Source organism: Triticum aestivum, chromosome 5B, assembly GCF_018294505.1.
Source record: "Triticum aestivum cultivar Chinese Spring chromosome 5B, IWGSC CS RefSeq v2.1, whole genome shotgun sequence".
Lineage (NCBI taxonomy): Eukaryota > Viridiplantae > Streptophyta > Magnoliopsida > Poales > Poaceae > Triticum > Triticum aestivum.
In genome coordinates, this window is record NC_057807.1 from 48117016 (window position 1) to 48137560 (window position 20545).

General features: G+C 47.2%; 1 pseudogene; it reads left to right on the forward strand.

Moving 5' to 3' along the window:
• The window catches only part of LOC123114619 (guanosine nucleotide diphosphate dissociation inhibitor 2-like), a 20253-nt pseudogene extending 9187 nt beyond the window's left edge, over window positions 1–11066 (forward strand).
• The last annotated feature ends 9479 nt before the right edge of the window (window positions 11067–20545 follow it).

Genomic DNA, 20545 nt, shown 5'->3' on the forward strand with positions numbered 1-20545 from the left:
TAGGGGGTCCCGAACTGTGCGTCTAGGCGGATGGTAACAGGAGACGAGGGACACGATGTTTTTACCCAGGTTCGGGCCCTCTTGATGGAGGTAAAACCCTACGTCCTGCTTGATTAATATTGATGATGTGGGTTACAAGAGTAGATCTACCACGAGATCAAGGAGGCTAAACCCTAGAAGCTAGCCTATGGTATGATTGTTGTTCGTCCTATGGACTAAAGCCATCCGGTTTATATAGACACCGGAGAGGGCTAGGGTTACACAGAGTCGGTTACAATGGTAGGAGATCTACATATCTGTATCGCCAAGCTTGCCTTCCACGCCAAGGAAAGTCCCATCCGGACACGGGATGAAGTCTTCAATCTTGTATCTTCATAGTCTTGGAGTCCGGCCGATGATGGTAGTTCGGCTATCCGGACACCCCCTAGTCCGGGACTCCCTCAGTAGCCCCTGAACCAGGCTTCAATGATGATGAGTCCGGCGCGCATATTGTCTTCGGCATTGCAAGATGGGTTCCTCCTCTGAATAATTTATAGAAGATTGTGAACACCAGGATAGTGTCCGGCTCTGCAAAAATAAATTCCACATACCACCGTAGAGAGAATAATATTACACAAGATCAATCTGCTGATGTATTCTGCGGCGTGACGTCACACCACTTCCAAGCCTTTACTCGAATTGTTTTTATTATTCCACCTCAGCGCGTTTAGCGAGGCGGTTTCCTTGGCACGTCCTGTCAAAGCAGAGATAGTGTTCCCCTTATTCCGAGATTCCCATCAATACGGACGTGGGTAACCCAACCGCGCCCGTTGCCACGCCCCCTCCATCGAAGGCGGGCTCCAAACGGTCACGGGGACGGCTCTTGGTATTCTTCCTCTTTATAATGAGACCAAGGCCCGTTCTTTTTATTCAATCCTCTATCGAATCCGCCCCTCTCCCTGAGTTCCAACACCCAGGGCTCCGAATTCAGGTACCTTCGATCCTCGACAATGTCCGGTCCTGATCTACAAGGCCGGTGGATGCCCTCCTCCGTCACGGAGGAGGATGTGCTAAAGCTGAGAGATGATAGGTATCTAACCTACGAGCTTTCAGATAGGCTGCCTGCCCGAGGGCAAGTTATCCCAACTCCCGAGCCTGGCAAGATCGTCGTGTTCACATCTCACTTCCGTCGGGGTTTAGGCTTCCCGACGGATCCCTTCATGAGGGGGCTCATGTTTTACTATGGGCTGGAATTCCATGACCTGGCTCCGGAGTCCATCCTCCATATCTCATCATTCATTGTCGTCTGTGAAGCCTTCCTTCGCACTACCCCTCACTTCGGCTTATGGCTCAAAACCTTCAACGTGGAGCCGAAGATGATTGAGGGGCGTCAGGCAGAGTGCGGCGGGGCGGTTATAAGCAAGAGGGCCGAAGCTCCATGGCCCAAGGGCTCTTTCCAAGAGGATCTCAGCTTGTGGCAACAGGAGTGGTTTTATATCACCGCTCCCCGGGGCAGCAGGCAGAAGCCGCCGCCCGTCTTTCGCTCGGGCCCTCCACAACAGCTGACGTCATGGGTCAACAAGGGGCGTGACTGGGGGCCGCCCAAAGACGTCCCCCTATTGCAGGACCGGATCCGAGGCCTCCAAGAAAGGGAGATCAATCTGTTCGCAGTGGTGCAGGTGATGTTGATCCGGCGCCTACTGCCCTGCAAACGTCGCCCCCTCCGCCTGTGGGAATTTAATCCGGAGGGGCCGCGAGCTCTTCAACACTTCATGGGTTTGACTCCCATGGAGATGTATAAACTGTTCTTCGGATCGCAAGAGACGCATCCGGAATTAACCGAGGATGCTGGCCTAAGCTGCAACCGCCCAGATACTCAAGTAAGTAGCCCTGTGTCTGGACACACCATCAATTTATTTATAGTGAGCTTGCCTTTTAACCAGCTATCCCTGGACAGGAGTGGATAGCGCATGCAAAACTGATACGGTGTCCGGCCCCCTCCCTGAGACCACGCAGGATCCCGTGTTAATCAAAATGTTGGAGGTTGCACCTTCGAATGAGGGCGAAGGGGGGCACGGGGAAACTGTCACCTCTGCCAAGGAGGCGTTTAGTAATGGAGGAATCGAGAGTCCCTCCTTCCAGGGGGAGAAGAGGAAGGCTTCCGAAGACCCGGAGGCCAAGGCCTCAAAACGGGGAAAGAAATCTGTACCGGAAGGTCCTGCGCCAGAAAGCGCCCCGGCCGTACTGTCTCCTCGGAGGAATCAGCCCTCTAACGAGCCGTAAGTGAAAACGGGGATTTTATAATTATCAGACACCCCTGCTTAATGTCTAAAGGTAACGAAGTTTTTACCTTGTAGTTCGGATCTCAGCCTATCTCAGCACAGCTCATCTTCGGGAGACCTTCGTCCGGAGATGATGGAAAGCGAAATGCCTTCATCTGCCGCCCCATCGTGCGGGGCGGACGACCCTGAGGTGTCGTCGTGGAGGTTCTCCCCGAATCCGGCGGGACCGGAGAGTTCGGCACCCATTGGAGTACGGCCGGTGGAGCTGCAGGATTTGCTTAAGAGGGCGTCCATCTCAGAAGATCACCGCATATTAATAGGTGATGTGATTGAGAGGATCTCATCCGCCGAAACCGGGCTGTATGAGGCCGTCGGAAGTTTACTGACGGGATTTGAGGTACGCAAAAAATGACATACCTGTTGACAGTTTTGCACATGAAGTGCGCCCTGTATAGATAGTAGCCCCCGAGACTTGGTATGCTGTCGAAAATGACAGCGTGCCTAGGATCGTAATCTCGGTTATTAACTGTCACCTTTCCCATGCAGGTGGCGGAACGTTCGGTGGCCAGCCGGACTGATGAATTTGCCGAGCTGAAGAAGCAACTCGACGCTGCAGATGCGGACATCTCGCTGGTCAATAGACGACTTGATGAGTCACAAGGTATGTGGTTGCCCTGCGGTTGGTTAGTAAGGGAGCTGACGCCCATTCCTTACAAATTGTATGCTTAGATGCAGATGGTGCTGCTGCTGTGGAGGACCTTCGAGCAGAACTTGCTCGGGCCAAGGAGCAAGCCAGAAAAAGTGAGGCGGTTGCCTTGAAGGCAGCGGAAGGGCTAGAAGCCGAGAAGGCTACTCACTGCCGAAGCAGGGAGGAGATGGCTGGAATGGCCATGAAATTAAGAGTTGCTACCGACCGCCTGGAAGTTCTTGAAGGAGAACGCCGAGTGGAGTAAGAGGACCTGAAGAAGGCCGATGCCGAGGCCAAGGATGCCCGTAGTGCGATGCGGGCTATGAAGGAGGAACTGCGTCAGGTCGGAGACATTGTGGCTGGAAACCCCTTTATGCTGCGTAGGAAGTTCATGGATCTGAAGTATGCTCAGCTAGGCCGATTGTACGGTGCGGAGGATCCTTATCTGGACTTGGCGGCGAGTGCGGCTGACGCAGTCGTGCACTTTCGCAGCCAGGAGGATCATGAAATGGAAGAGCTTTTCTGGTCTTAATTCCATAGTTCGGAGCGTCCACTTCCGTTGAGTGATCGGCTGGTTGAGTGGGCTGAGCTGAATAGGTTGTCCGGACTGGCCATGACGGATGTGGTAACTCATCTATGGCCGAAAAGGCCCAAGCCGAAGAGTTATTTTGGCTTGTTGCAGCAATTCCTTGGGGCAGTGCCGCATATTAAGGCGATGAAGTGGTCGGCATGCATAGAAGGTGCGCGGATGGCGCTCGCCCGTGGTAAAACATACTGGGCGGAGATGGATGCCACCGCTGTTGCATCCCGGGGTTCGGACATAAGTCGATTCCCCACCGAGCATTACTTTGAGGAAGTCCTGCAGGGCGCTCGTATAATAGAGTCGCAGTGCTTGAAAGATGTTATGTTTGAATGACATGTATGATTTCTAAGATCATGTTTATAATGCAATGACTTTTTATACTTGTGTGTTCAAGTATTGAACTATCTCCTGTGCGGCCGTATATGTATGTATAATCTGAAAGATGGCAATCTTTGACTTCAGCCCCCACGCACATGGTGCGGGGGTGTTTGCAAAAAAACGCTTTTTCACACTTAATCCAATGTCTTGGTCGTTTTAAGGAGGTGACAGCATAGCAAACTAGGCAACCGGACTATAATGCTTTATCACTTTCACTTAGCCATAGGAGCTCGAATGTGGGGCTACTATATAGCCCCTGATGGCACCGCGCTTCTCCGAACTTGGGGCGCGTATGTGCCTGACCGGGAAGCGGTCCTTCGTCAAAGCGGAGGAATTCTAAACATTCCAATGGTCGATCGAGTGGTTGACCAGTCTCTCGCTATATCATGACAGTGAGTTTTCGGCTTTCTCTACTGAGGTGCTCTCTCGGCCGAACCGGGGCACAATTGCAGTAGTTCTCCTGGTGTCGCGTTAGCCGATGATACGGAATGTAAGGCAGCAAGACATAGGAGCCGGGCAAACCCAACATTTGACCAAAGACATGATTCAGAGCTGATGCATATAAGGCCTAACTCGAGACGCCGAACACTCCCTAAGGTGTTCGGTCTTTATGATATCGGGCAGAATAAAGCCCTAAGCCCCTAGTGTCCAGGTACAGGCGGGAACTTCTGACGCGGCCGATGCCAAAACGCCAGCCTCCTCCTCGGCTCTGGTAGGAAACTGGGGGATGTGTATCAACAAGAGACAGTGAGAAAGGTTTGCGCAGGGTCTTAATCTGAAAAGAATCCTTGCAACGGGTCCCTACTGCACGTCTACGCCTTTGTCTCCGTTGTGCTGTATCCTGGACGGGTGTAGCACGTGCTTCATCTATAAAAGAGAAGGACTTAGTTTCTAAGAAATATCGTGCAAAAAGTGTCTCAAAATAAAGTATAATTTGGAAGATGAAGAAAGTTGAGCTTTATTAGCTTTCATCATTTATGCGCACGGCCCCCTAAAAAAAGGGGTATGCGGCTGGGAAGCCCCTTGTTAAGTTACGCCGGACTCGTCTAACCATGTCCGAGGTCTAAATGACCTGTTTTTAGGGGCTTTGACCTGCAAGGTCGGAATAATGTGTGGCTGTCTAGGCAGCCGCACATTCTCCGTGGTCGAGAGACACCTGGAGTTTTAAGAATATGCCACATGGACCGGGCATTTTTAAGCGTAAGAGATGCGTAATGTGGTATTGCATTAAAGCGGGCGAAAGCTGCACGCCCCAGTAGTGCTTAAGGGCTACTGCTAAATGGGGCGATAGAGGGTGAGCTTTTCGCGACGGAGGTTGTCAGATGAACCGAACACGACCCCTAGTGGTACAGAGCCTGTAAAATTGGCTGAAAAGGCCTAGCGTCACTCCTTTGAAGGAAGTGCTTGCTATAGCGAATTTTGGTGGGTTCTATCCCCAGTCTGCGGATGGTGTCCTGGTATAGCAGGGGCCGTGCTGTGTGTTATCACGTGAAGTGAGTTCACTGTTTTGACTTCTAATGGGAAAGTCTTTTGGTTTCCGGAGCGCTGCTTTTGGGTTTTGTCACTTTCGTTTGGTGTGTCGAGCCCTTTGTGTTCGGCGTTAAGTCAGCCGGACTGCTTGAAGACCCAACAATCTCTGTGGGTATGGTTTGCAGGCTTCCCGGAGGTACCGTGTATTTGACACAATCTTTCCAGGATCTTGTTGAGGTTGGATTGCTCGTCACTGTTATCCTTTAAGGGCAGTGTTTTGTTGTTCGGCCGAGAGCTTTTAAATCTGGCGTTGACCTCCGTACTATTTGGGCCATTCTCCTTATTCCGGCGCTGATCTTTTTTGCGTCGTGCTTTCCCATATCCATCCCTGATTTCGGATGTACTCGGGTCGCTGGTGCTGCCTCTAGCCAACCAGCTGTCTTCCCCTGCGCAAAAGCGGGTCATGGGACTTGTTAGTGCGGCCATTGTTCTTGGTTTTTCCTGGCCGAGGTGTCTGGCGAGCCATTCATCTCGGACGTTGTGTTTGAAGGCTGCTAAGGCTTCAGCATCCGGACAGTTGACTATTTGGTTCTTTTTAGTGAGGAACCTGTTCCAGAATTTGCATGCTGATTCTCCGGGCTGTTGAGTTATGTGACTTAAATCATCTGCATCCGGAGGCCGGACATAAGTCCCCTGAAAATTTGCCCGAAACGCATCCTCAAGCTCTTCCCAACTCCCAATCATATTTTCTGGGAGGCTTTTAAGCCAATGCCGGGCCAGCCCTTTGAGCTTGAGGGGAAGGTATTTTATGGCGTGGAGATCGTCTCCTCTTGCCATGTGTATGTGTAGGATATAATCCTCAATCCAGACTCCGGGGTCTGTTGTTCCATCGTAAGCCTCTATGTTTATGGGTTTAAATCCCGCTGGAAATCCATGATCCAGTACCTCGTCGGTAAAACATAGTGGATGTGCGGCGCCCCTGTATTTGGGTGTGCCGTTGTCTTCAAATGCTCGGCTGGTTGTGTTACTTCCTGGAGTCTTCTTTTTTGGCCCATAGATAGACCTGGCCGGGTTATCCTTTTTCTGAAGATCTTTATGCTGATCATGTGCCGTCTTGTGTGTGGCGCCCCGTGTTGCTCTTGGCCTGTCATCTGGTCGTCTATCCGGCCAGGCGGCCCCTTTCTTTTTTGACTGCGGGGGCTCGAAGGCCTCCTCGTCAAATTCGGGCAACAGCTTGCGCTTCGGGTAGCTCTTTGTCTGGTGACTAGTGCGATATTTATCTGTGGTGTTGAGTACTTTGCCCCATCTCATTTTGAGTGTGTCTTCCGCTGTCTTGAGCTTAAGCTTTTGCTTCTTCAAACTTCTTGCAGTGGCGACGAGCCTGTTATGGAGATTCCTATGCTCTGGTGATGTGAGATCATCTTCGCCGAGGATAGGTTGCTTGTCCGGTTCATGTCCGGCTGGCTGCTTGTTGATGGGTGCGTCGTCCACTGCTTCGCCCTGCTCTAGGTCCGGGTCCATATGGGTACCATTTTTTTCGATGCCGGTCTTTGAGCGGCGCTTGCGTCGCCGCTTTGTTTGTCTATTGGGGGAGTTGTCCTTCGCCACGTCATCAACCATCCTCCATCACCAATTTCATGATGCTCACCGCCGTGCGTGAGTAATTCCATCGTAGGCTTGCTGGACGGTGATGGGTTGGATGAGATTTACCATGTAATCAAGTTAGTTTTGTTAGGGTTTGATCCCTAGTATCCACTATTTTCTGAGATTGATGTTGCTATGACTTTGCTATGCTTAATGCTTGTCACTAGAGCCCGAGTGCCATGATTTCAGATCTGAACCAATTATGTTTTCATGAATATATGTGAGTTCTTGATCCTATCTAGCAAGTCTATAGTCACCTATTATGTGTTATGATCCGATAACCCCAAAGTGACAATAATCGGGATACTTCACGGTGATGACCGTAGTTTGTGGAGTTCATGTATTCACTAAGTACTAATGCTTTGGTCCGGTACTCTATTAAAAGGAGGCCTTAATATCCCTTAGTTTCCATTAGGACCCCGCTTCCATGGGAGGGTAGGACAAAATATGTCATGCAAGTTCTTTTCCAGAAGCACGTATGACTATATTCGGAATACATGCCTACATTACATTGATGAATTGGAGCTAGTTCTGTGTCACTATCGGTGTTAAAACTGGCGGATCTCGGGTAGGGGGTCCCAAACTGTGCGTCTAGGCGGATGGTAACAGGAGACAAGGGACACGATGTTTTTTCTTGAGGCTGCTCGCCATGGCCATAAGCCTGCGTTTGAAACGCTCTTGTTCGACGGGATCCTCAGGCACGACAAATTCGTCGTCATCGAGGCTTGCCTCGCCTTCGGAGGGAGGCATGTAATTATCGTCCTCTACCTCTCTGTCTATCGCTCTCTCATGAGGGCTGGCTTCTCCATCCTCCTGTGCTGAATCCTGCTCGAGGGGGTTGTCTTCGGCGCTGTCCGGGGTGTTATTATCTCCCGTGCCGGATTGCCGTTTTTTGCTTTGGCGGGATTTAGAGCGGCGCCGCTGACGCTGGCGCTTAGGCTGCTTCTTGGAGGGGTCATCCTCGGTTGTTCCATCGCCATTCCCTTCTTTTGGGGTGTCCACCATGTATATGTCGTATGACGAGGTGGCCTTCTAGTGCCCTATAGGTGCTGGTTCTTGGCCGTCTCTTGCATCGCGTCCATACCGTCGATGTCTTCGGAGTCGAAGTCGAGCATGTCGGTTAAATCATCGACAGTGGCTACGAAGTGGGTGGTGGGTGGGCTTTGAATTTCTTTGTCGTCCGCATCCCAACCTTGCTGACCATAGTCCGGCCAGGGCTCTCCTGATAAAGAGAGAGACTATAGTGAATTCAGAATGTCGCTGAAGGGCGAGTGCTGAAAGATGTCTGCGGCGGCGAACTCCATGATCGGCGCCCAATCGGGTTCGATCGGCAGGGGCGCGAAAGGTTCGGAGTCCGGAAAGTAGTCCGGCACCTTGGAGTCACGAGCTTCGCAAAGGCAAGGCTGGTATTCGGCTCGATCGCCGTGGAGATTGCAGCCCCCGAGGCGGTGTCCAACCACCCATCCTTGATTGGCGCAGTCAGCTCCGAGCTAACGGTTGGAGCGGACACTGGGGCGGCCTCCTGGGCACTGTTCGGCGGTAGAGCTAGATCATGCCCATCGTGAAAGTGTGGCACGCTCGGCTGTGGCTCGAACCCGTCAAAGATCAAGTCCCTGCAGATGTCAGCCGTGTAGTTCAAACTTCCAAATCTGACCTGATGGTCAGGGGCGTAGCTTTTGATCTGCTCTAGATGGCCAAGTGAATTGGCCCGCAGTGCAAAGCCGCCGAATAAGAAGATCTGTCCAGGGAGAAAAGTCTCACCCTGGACCGCATCGTTGTTGATGATCGGAGGAGCCATCGGGCCTAAAGATGATGACACAGAGGAACTCTCAATGAAAGCACCAATATCGGTGTCAAAACTGGCGGATCTCGGGTAGGGGGTCCCGAACTGTGCGTCTAGGCGGATGGTAACAGGAGACAAGGGACACGATGTTTTTACCCAGGTTCGGGCCCTCTCGATGGAGGTAAAACCCTACTCCTGCTTGATTAATATTGATGATATGGGTAGTACAAGAGTAGATCTACCACGAGATCATAGGGCTAAACCCTAGAAGCTAGCCTACGGTATGATTGTTGTTCGTCCTACGGACTAAAACCCTCAAGTTTATATAGACACCGGAGAGGGCTAGGGTTACACAGAGTCGGTTACAATGGGAGGAGATCTACATATCCGTATCGCCAAGTTTGCCTTCCACGCCAAGGAAAGTCCCATCCGGACACGGGACGAAGTCTTCAATCTTGTATCTTCATAGTCCAGGAGTCCGGTCAAAGGTTATAGTCCGGTCATCCGGACACCCCCTAATCCAGGACTCCCTCACACCCTTTTTCTTCTAGTATACAGCAAGCAGCTCCACACCTATCCACACAAACAGGCAGCACATCAACAAGCAGCCGGACATCCTCCTTCTATTGATGCCACTGGCGCCATTGGCGGAGGCAGAAATTTTGATTTGGGTGTACATTTTTTAAAGCTTGGTGTTTTAACTAATTAAGTATAGGATTAATTTAGAGTCATGAGCTCTTCTTCACCAAATAATGGGTGTACATTTGTATACCCATGTCCTTAGCCCGCTCCGCTCATGACTAAGGCACTCACAGCTCGCAGTACCTGCCTGGGCTTCCATTCCTTTGCTACAGCAGCGGCCAACTGCTCTGCTATCTTCGCCTCCGAGTGTTGGCTCCACACCACACCAGCTAGGGTCCGCCCATCATTATTACCAGTGCTCTAGTACCATGAAGAGCGCATGGAATTCCCTTGATTCTATTTTCTTCAATTGCTACTTTGCTAGTTACAGATGAATACATATTTACACTACAATGTACTTTTGGGCCACACACTCATACAGCCCAACACCGATTAAGATTAATTTCTGTAACAACCAACCATTACATGGAAAAGTAGATTTTTTTCTACGTGAATTTGTGTAAACTTCAAGCAAAGCATTGAAGCACCACAATGAATATTTATGTCGTATGTTCACTTGTGTCATTTCAATCGTAAATATGTAACTAGTCAGACAATATGTATTTTCAGGTCGAATTTGATGATGAAGGGAAAGTTCGTGGAGTTACATCTGAAGGGGAGACAGCAAAAGGCAAGAAAGTTGTTTGTGATCCGTCTTACGTACCTGAGAAGGTAAAAGCCACTCATCTTCATTATTTGAACAAACAGATACAGAGTATTGCCCTGAAGATAATCTCCGATGTCACTAACATTATGCTATACTTTTCGTCATACTGTTTCAACAACGGTACAAATTATTTATGACAGAAATTTTATACCAATCAAAGTCACTGTGCATAAACATCTTACAGTAAAGTTAAACAAAGGAAACATGGGGCGAATGAAGAAATTTTGCAACTGATAAGAATTATCTGCTCTAATAACAGGTTAAAAAGGTTGGAAAGGTTTTCCGTGCAATTGCTATCATGAGCCACCCGATCCCAAATACTGCTGAATCTCACTCAGTACAGATCATAATACCACAAAAGCAACTTGGCCGCAGACCAGACATGCAAGTATTCCATGCATTATTGCCCTTTTTATCTACTATTACTTTGTCATGTCACCTAAATTTTATTATTTTGAATCATCACCAGGTATGTTTTCTGCTGTTCCTACTCTCACAATGTTGCATCGAAGGGAAAATTCATAGCGTTTGTGTGAGCACAAGTAGAGAGTGACAATCCAGAGGCTGAACTAAAGCCAGGAATTGATCTTCTTGGGCCAGTAGACGAGTTGCTTTTCGACACGTACGACAGATATGAACCTACTAATGACCCTTCTTCGGACAATTGTTTTATATCAACGGTAAGTTATAGATGAAGTAACAATGTTCTGGTTTTCAATATTTAGCAAACGAAAAAGCATCTTCAAGAATATTTCAATCTATTTCAATTTAATTTTGTTCAGAGTTATGATACCACAACACACTTTGAGTCTACCGTGATGGATGTCCTTTCGCTGTATACAAAGATCAGCAGAAAGGTACATTTTTAAATGGAAACCATAATGCAATTTCTGCATTAGAACACCTTATGAAATTGTATTACTCCGATCCAAATTAATTGACGTGCACTTAGTACAACTTTAGTACAAAGTTGTACTAAGTGTGCGTCAATTAATTTGGATTGAAGGGAGTACTAAAAAATGTTTTTATTGCATTACATAAAAATAGTATCACTGTTGTTATATTAAAAAATGTGTTTTGTCTAAACTTCTATCATGATTCCTTGCTGTGCTATACAAATTTAAGGTTTCTTTTGCACTACATTTCATAGGAGCGAGTTCTTTGTTTTAGCGGTCGTAGGAATTAGTTTTTTTAGGGCAAGTCGTAGGAACTAGTAATTGTTACTTTTGGGGAGAGGGCTCTAAATGATTTCCACTACTAAGGGCTCATTTGATTTGGAAGAACTAATCAGCAACATTTGGTCTAATTGGAGGCAGGCTATTTATCTCTATTTAGAAATCAAGCTCTGGCACGTCTACAAATCACTGCTTCCCTCTGTGAAGGGCCTATCTATTTACTTTTATGTTGAGTCATCACCCTCTTATTAAAAAGCACCCGCTGGAGAGCACCGCTGTCATTTGCATGCACTATTATTAATTTATATTAGGTATCACTATGACTGGATCTCTTTTACCATGAATTACAATGTTTAGTCAGTCCTTGATTTTAAAGGTGCTCTGCATTTATGTTTTCTGGTCTCATAAAGGGCTAGCGAGATACCATCTTGTTATATCATATTATGATTGTTTTGAGAAAGTGTTGTCATTCGAGATTTATTATTATTGCTCGCTAGTTGATTGTGCCATTAATATGAGTAAACATGAGACCTAAGTGTTATTATGAATATGGTTAGTTCATAATCTTTGCTGAAAACTTGAATGCTGGCTTTACATACTTGCAACAACAAGAGCAAACAGAGTTTGTAAAAGTTTTTCTTTATCACTTTTAGTTTTTCAACTTAATTGCTTGAGGACAGGCAAAGGTTTAAGGTTGGGGGAGTTGATACATCTCTGTCGTATCTACTTTTCCAAACACTTTTGCCCTTTTTTGCACTCTAACTTGCATGATTTGAATGGAACTAACCCGGACTGACGTTGTTTTCAGCAGAACTGCCATGGTGTTATTTTTGTGCAGAAATAAAAGTTCTCGGAATGACATGAAAATCCACGGAGCAACTTTTCAGAATTAATAAAAAAACTAGCGAAAGAATCAGCACCAGGCGCCCACACCCTGTCCACAAGGGTGCCCCCCCTAGGGCGCGCCCCCTGCCTCGAGGGCCCCCTGGACCTCCACCGATCTCAACTCCAACTCCATATATTCACGTTCGCGGAGAAAAAAATCAGAGAGAAAGATTCATCACGTTTTATGATACGGAGCCGCCGCCAAGCCCTAAACTCTCTCGGGAGGGCTGATCTGGAGTCCGTTTGGGGCTGGGATTCGACGCCGTGGTCATCATCAACCATCCTCCATCACCAATTTCATGATGCTCACCGCCGTGCGTGAGTAATTCCATCGTAGGCTTGCTGGACGGTGATGGGTTGGATGAGATTTACCATGTAATCAAGTTAGTTTTGTTAGGGTTTGATCCCTAGTATCCACTATGTTCTGAGATTGATGTTGCGATGACTTTGCTATGCTTAATGCTTGTCACTAGGGCCCGAGTGCCATGATTTCAGATCTGAACCTATTATGTTTTCATGAATATATGTGAGTTCTTGATCCTATCTAGCAAGTCTATAGTCACCTATTATGTGTTATGATCCAATAACCCCGAAGTGACAATAATCGGGATACTTCTTGGTGATGACCGTAGTTTGAGGAGTTCATGTATTCACTAAGTGCTAATGCTTTGGTCCGGTACTCTATTAAAAGGAGGCCTTAATATCCCTTAGTTTCCATTAGGACCCCGCTTCCATGGGAGGGTAGGACAAAAGATGTCATGCAAGTTCTTTTCCAGAAGCACGTATGACTATATTCGGAATACATGCCTACATTACATTGATGAATTGGAGCTAGTTCTGTGTCACTGTCGGTGTCAAAACCGGCGGATCTCGGGTAGGGGGTCCCGAACTGTGCGTCTAGGTGGATGGTAACAGGAGACAAGGGACACGATGTTTTTACCCAGGTTCGAGCCCTCTCGTTGGAGGTAAAACCCTACTCCTGCTTGATTAATATTGATGATATGGGTAGTACAAGAGTAGATCTAACACGAGATTAGAGAGGCTAAACCCTAGAAGCTAGCCTATGGTAGGATTGTTGTTCGTCCTACGGACTAAAACCCTCCGGTTTATATAGACACCGGATAGGGCTAGGGTTACACAGAGTCGGTTACAATGGGAGGAGATCTACATATCCGCATCGCCAAGCTTGCCTTCCACGCCAAGGAAAGTCCCATCCATACACGGGACGAAGTCTTCAATCTTGTATCTTCATAGTCTTGGAGTCCGGCCGATGATGGTAGTTCGGCTATCCGGACACCCCCTAGTCCGGGACTCCCTCAGTAGCCCCTGAACCAGGCTTCAATGATGATGAGTCCGGTGCGCAGATTGTCTTCGGCACTGCAAGGCGGGTTCCTCCTCCGAATACTTCATAGAAGATTTTGAACACAAGGATAGTGTCCGGCTCTGCAAAATAAGTTCCACATACCACCATAGAGAGAATAATATTTGTACAAATCTAATATGCTGACGTATTCCGAAGCGTGACATCACGCCACGGCCAAGCCTTTATTTGAATCGTTTTACTGTCCCACATCAGCGCGTTTAGCGAGGTGGTTTCCTTGGCACGTCTTGTCGAAGCAGAGATCATGTCCCCTTATTCCGGGATTCTCATCAATACGAGCGTGGGTAACCCAACCGTGCCATTAATCGCGGTGGTTGGGAGATAAGCGAGTTTTACCAGGCTGGTGGGGGCACATAGTTTTGTCCGCCCATATAAGGGGATAAGGATCCACCTTGTTCATCTACGCCTCTTCCTCCTCCGCTTATCCATTTCCGTGCACTCGAGCTCCAGCGCCCAAGTCCGCACTTCCCACCTCAACCTTCCCCAGCCATGTCCGGAGCGGGAGGCAGGTGGATGGCCTCCTCCATCACGGAGGGGCACATCAAAAAGTTGAGGAAAGCCGGATACTTGTCCAATGATGTTGCGCACCGGCTCCCAGACGAGGGGCAGCTCATCCCCACCCCCAGGCCCCATGAAAGGGTGGTGTTCCTCCCCCATTTCCTCTGCGTACTGGGCTTCCCACTCCACCCATTTGTCCGGGGGCTCATGTTTATCGTCGTGTGCGAGGCCTTCCTCCGCATCAAGCCCCACTCCTCCCAGGTTCGGGCCCAGGTTCGGGCCCTCCGGAGACAAGGGACACGATGTTTTTACCCAGGTTCGGGCCCTCTCGATGGAGGTAAAACCCTACTCCTGCTTGATTAATATTGATGATATGGGTAGTACAAGAGTAGATCTACCACGAGATTAGAGAGGCTAAACCCTAGAAGCTAGCCTATGGTATGATTGTTGTTCGTCCTACAGACTAAAACCCTCCGGTTTATATAGACACCGGAGAGGCTTACTAGGGACGTATTGTGGTCTATGTATTCACACGTGTATTACGATTTCTGGATAATACAATTATAGCATGAATAAAAGACAATTATCATGAACAAGGAAATATAATAATAATCCATTTATTATTGCCTCTAGGGCATATTTCCAACATATACTATACATACATACATACTATACAGATGGTGACTAAAGTCGGGTCAGCTCGATGAGTACCCTCAAGTGATTCTGATGAGGGGGCTGAAAGGACAGGTGGCTCCATCCCGGTAGAGGTGGGCCTGGGTTCCCGACGGCCCCCGACTGTTACTTTGTGGCGGAGCGACAGGGCAGGTAGAGACCACCTAGGAGACAGGTGGGCCTGGCCCTGTTCGGCGTTCGCGGATACTTAACACGCTTAATGAGATCTTGGTATTTGATCTGAGTCTGGCTACTGGCCTATAGGCACTAACCAACTACGCGGGAATAGATATGGGCACTCAACGTCGTGGTATCAGCCGAAGCCTTCTTGACGTCAGCGATGGAGCGGCGCGCGCCGAATTGGACCGCGTAACGTGACTTCCTTTGTAATGAAGGTTGCTAGGTCTGCTTCCGGCCGCCCTCGCAACGTGCAGGTGTGCAATGGGTGATGGGCCCAGACCCCTGCGCGCATAGGATTTAGACCGGCGGGCTGACCTCTCTGTTGTGCCTAGGTGGGGCTGCGACATGTTGATCTTCCGAGGCCGGGCATGACCCAGGAAAGTGTGTCCGGCCAAATGGGATCGAGCGTGTTGGGTTATGTGGTGCACCCCTGCAGGGAAGTTAATCTATTCGAATAGCCATGATCTTCGGTGACAGGACGACTTAGAGTTGTACCTTGACCTTATGACAACTAGAACTGGATACTTAATAAAACACACCCTTCCAACTGCCAGATACAACCCGGTGATCTCTCTCTAACAGGGCGACGAGGAGAGGATCGCCGGGTGGGATTATGCTATGCGATGCTACTTGGAGGGCTTCAGTCTACTCTCTTCTACATCCTGCAAGACGGAGGCTGCTAGAAGCGTAGTCTTCGACAGGATTAGTTATCCCCCTCTTATTCTGGCATTCTGCAGTTCAATCCACTTATATGGCCCTTTACACATATACCCATGCATATGTAGTGTAGCTCCTTGCTTGCGAGTACTTTGGATGAGTACTCACGGTTGCATTTCTCCCCCTTTTTCCCCTTTCCCTTCTACCTGGTTGCCATAACCAGTCGATGGAGCCCAGGAGCCAGACGCCACTTCGACGATGACTCCTACTACGCTGGAGGTGCCTATTACTACATGCAGCCCGCTGACGACGACCAAGAGTAGTTAGGAGGATCCCAGGCAGGAGGTCTGCGCCTCTTTCGATTGTATCCTAGTTGTGCTAGCCATCTTATGGCAAACTTGTTTAACTTATGTCTGTACTCAGGTATTGTTGCTTCCGCTGACTCGTCTATTATCGAGCACTTGTATTCGAGCCCTCGAGGCCCCTGGCTTGTATTATGATGCTTGTATGACTTATTTATGTTTTTAGAGTTGTGTTGTGATATCTTCCCGTGAGTCCCTGATCTTGATCGTACACGTTTGCGTGCATGATTAGTGTACGATTGAATCGGGGCGTCACAAGTTGGTATCAGAGCCGACTGCCTGTAGGAATCCCCCTTTCCAACTCCTTGGTCGAAGTTGAGTCTAGTCGATGAAAATTGTTTTACTAACTTGGTTGTGCGTCCATGGGCCCACGTCGCCATTGGGTGGTATTAGGATCTTTTACTCCTTGTCTATACTCAGGGACTTTGATCTCTCTTCTATTCGGGTTAAATGATTTTTGCTAAATCTAACATTAGGATCTCGTTATCACTTTTACCCGGAGAGCCCCTTATTACTGATGATCGTCTGCTGCACGTGAAGACCCTGAAGATACTCTCTGGTGTTAACCCGGGAACTTGTGTTCATCGCATTTGCAATTCCCCTTCCACCGTCAACCCTTATGGATAACTACTTGTAGTTGTTATTCTTACATTCATCCCTAGTTGGTCTTGTTATTACTAGATACCCTGAAACACTCGTCGTTGTTTCGATAATCCTTTGAGCTTACCGCCTTGTTATTCTTTGTCACCTGAATACCACTATGGATAATTCTCGCACTTATCGAGTATCCGCTCATCCCCCAGTTGTTCATGTATTTCACAATGGTCTTCGAAATACTATTCGATCCTCCAAAAATCCTTAGCACCTTATTGCTCTGCCATACTTGTCTACTTGCATGATGGATGCTTTCCATATGTCTGGCAATATTCGTTAGTATCCTTAGGCATCGTCATTTTGATCCTTTTGATTCAACATGAGTGCGAATGCACGCAATCATCAGTTGATCCTTTTAAATTATCTTTCCGGCTCAGACGTCATTTTAAACATGAGCTGGTTCTCAACTAATCCAAATGTCGTCAATAGTACCCCTAAGGCTATTCAACTTATCCACCCCTAATCAGAACATTGCTTATGTTCCCTTAATTTGGAAATCATAATTCCTTTGCATTTGAGCTCTGGATTAGTCAGTTGTTTCTATAATCCAATGCCCTTGCATTATTACTTCCTCTGATTGTGTGCCGATGCTCACATCAGCTCTGTTATGGACCGACAGATCCTTTAATGGATTTTATCCGACATTGTCCTTCATATTCAATAACCTTGTGAGCCTTCCCTTGGATACATAATGCCTTTGGTAAATTGTATCATCTACTTTCTCAACCTTGCTCTACTTTCGCTCTTGTGAGATTTACTCTTGAAACTTGTGGTATATGTTTCTAAGAAGCCCCTATGGGTTGAACCTATGCCTTCCTTAATATGTGTGAACTCGAAAGATTTCATGGGTAATACTTATCTGGTATTGTACCAGGTAAAATGTTCAACAACTAATGTCATTTTTGAAATACAAGAGATGAATGGAAGGTTATGCATTGAGGAAGTGGGAGTCGACCTTGAACCTTTGTGTTCATGCCCATGGACACGATGTAGATCCTACCATGGGAGCTTCTTGCGATAATAGCTATTTCCTTGATATAATATCCTTTGGTATCGGAGAATTGATCTTTTGCAATTGTGGTTCCGACCATATGTTCTTCTTTGATCCCATTTCTCGGGCAAGTTTAAGCACTTGTCTTCTGTGGGTCAATACACCAGTCCAACCTTTACTTTGATCTTTCGTCCAGTATTACACCCTGGTATCTCGAGATCATCACGGGACTGCATAACTTCTTATGAGTTCTCCATCAAGTGCTACATTCTCACTGATTCCAATTTTTCACGGGCTTTGAGTTATTAAACACTCAAAGACACCGATAACTGAACCGTGTCCGCACTACGGTTCAACAACTTTTAGTAATCTTCTTTACTTACGGGTTTGTACGCGATCACGTCATTCCTAGCCTGTTCGGCTATATCATTAACATGCTAAACTTTAACTGTGCTACCTGGTCCGTAATCCCGGAGCACAACTTTCGATGATGAGCTAAGCTTACGTCGATCTTCCTCGTCATATCAGTTCGCCTTGGACAACAAGCTTGATATCAAGTTTGTGTCCTACCCATGGTTCCAATAACCTTCTGCTTCATCATTCCTTTGACTTGATGTCATCACCGATCGATTACATCTTGAAATCTCTCGACTGCTATGTCGTGATCATCATCAGCATTCCGAGCTCTTCCAGGATATCAATTGAATTTATGTTGAGAAAGACCATCCTTGCCCTCGATGATTAGTGTTATCATCGACCACTCTACTTCCTCCCCTCCAACACAAACTTGTTTGTGTTTTGTGTTATACCTTGTGTTCCTTGCTATCCAGCAATTGCTCTTCTTCACCTTGGAGTATTACAATCTTTTATGTCAAGAATGTAGTGAGAATTTCACCACCTCTTGAGAATTCTTGGTATAGTGATACTTCTCACCATCACCATTCTTTCATGGTCCTCGTGTTGATTCCAACCGGGGTACCCACAAGTGAACGGTGCTGTTTGGATCCTGCACTTCTAGCAACCCTATTGCTTTGAAGTTAATGGTCGGCTGTTCATTCTTAGACTATTGATTATTGAATCACCATTCTGACATTGGTCGTGCAACCCAACCCATATTTCGGGCGCACCTTTCAACCAATGTTTAGTTGTGTATGTTCTCCTCGAGCATACTTCCTTATATCATTTGGTCTGACAAATGTTATCTCCTTGTTCTCTTAATTGTGGAAATCCATCTTTTGGAAATCTCGATGAATTGTCGTTGAGTTCATCAGCCACCTCCTTGACCTCTCCATGGGTTAATGATGAACTCTTGTTAACGGAAATCACTTCATAGTTCATTTCCCGAGAATCTTACAGTGTCATCCCATCAATTTGTGTTGCACCTTTCTTCTCAGGCATCCTGAGCCTGAGGTATCCTGACACCGATCATACCTGAATCTCCATCAGATATGATGGTTGGAACATACTTACAAGAGTTATAACGCTAGTCTTCATAAGACCCGGTAAGGTGATGTCATGCCTAGCACCCCTGGCCGGAGGACCTATCGTTATAGTTGTTCCTTTTTGGCAAGGTTAACCATTCTTCCACGAGGGAATTGTAAGACTTATTCTATAAGTTATTCCTGATGAATCCTTTGAGTATCCAAAGTTCGACCTTTGCTTGAAGACCATGTCAATGCTATCTCGAAGCATGTCTGTGGTACTCCGTTCATCAACAAGAACATTTGAAGCACAATGCTAAATTCTCTTTATCAATTATCCAAACACCGTTGTATGGGTAACGTCATGAAATTCCTCTCCCTTTACCTCAGTGGTTCTCTACTTTCTATCCTATCATGGATATCATGCCCTGCTTGTCCTTGGGAAGGATATACCCCTGAAATATGTGTGTATACACATTTTCCTCCCCATTGTTCTGCTTAAACCTGGTAATCACCTTTCCTTTCCATTGGTTTGCTTAACCCTTCTTGTAATTTATATTATATAAGTAGTAGTATTCTTCTGCTTACGTAAAACACCTTGGTGTACAACCGTGTCAGTAAGACCCTGTTGCTTTTGTTGATAGCATTCCAGTAGCCACCGATGGACGAGAACTTTGCCTAATGGTCCGCCTCGTTCAACGAGTAGGAAAATGGTTCTCTTTATCCCTCGCCCTTGGTACCGACATTGTTGCCGACATAACCGACATGCTATCCTCTGACATGCCTTTCTTGCATGATCACGCAAGACGTCTCCGCCCTTCCTACTTTTAACCCACATGGTACTTATTTGTAAGTACGATGGAACCCCCGAAGAAAGGATGATGACTTCATAATGATGACCTGAAGCAATGAAATGAAGACACCAATGTAATGGATCGACCTCTTCAAGAACGACAACAAAGACCCGTTAGAATTTCGTAACCAAATCCCTTCCCCTTACTCCCCTCCTAAATCTCGGGACGAGATTTCTTGTATTGGAGGAGAATTGTGACGCCCAGATCTTTAAGCTACAGTGAACCTCTGCTAATGATACCACGTCACCCTAATTACTGTTGCTAATCTCGAGTTAGTTCGAAACCGGTTCGGATTTAAATTCAAAATCAAGCAAACAATAAAAACAATTCAAATGTTAAAAATAAAAATGTTCGGAGTGTGCAGTTAAATGCCTAGGTAATTATTATGGAGAAAACTCATTTTTATAAATTGCCTAAGTATTTTAAAGTGATTTAAAATAGAAAAGAAAAATAAATAAAATAAAAGAAATAGAAATAGAAAACAAATCAATACACAAAAAGGAAGGAACCCCCCCCCCATGGGATCTGGCCCAGCAGGCCATCAGCCCCACTGGGCCAACCCACCAGGCCCAACCGGCCACTCCCCCAACTCCCCCTTATCCACTCACCCCAGAAACCCTAGGGCATCGAACCCCACTCTCCCCACTCCTCCCTCTCCCC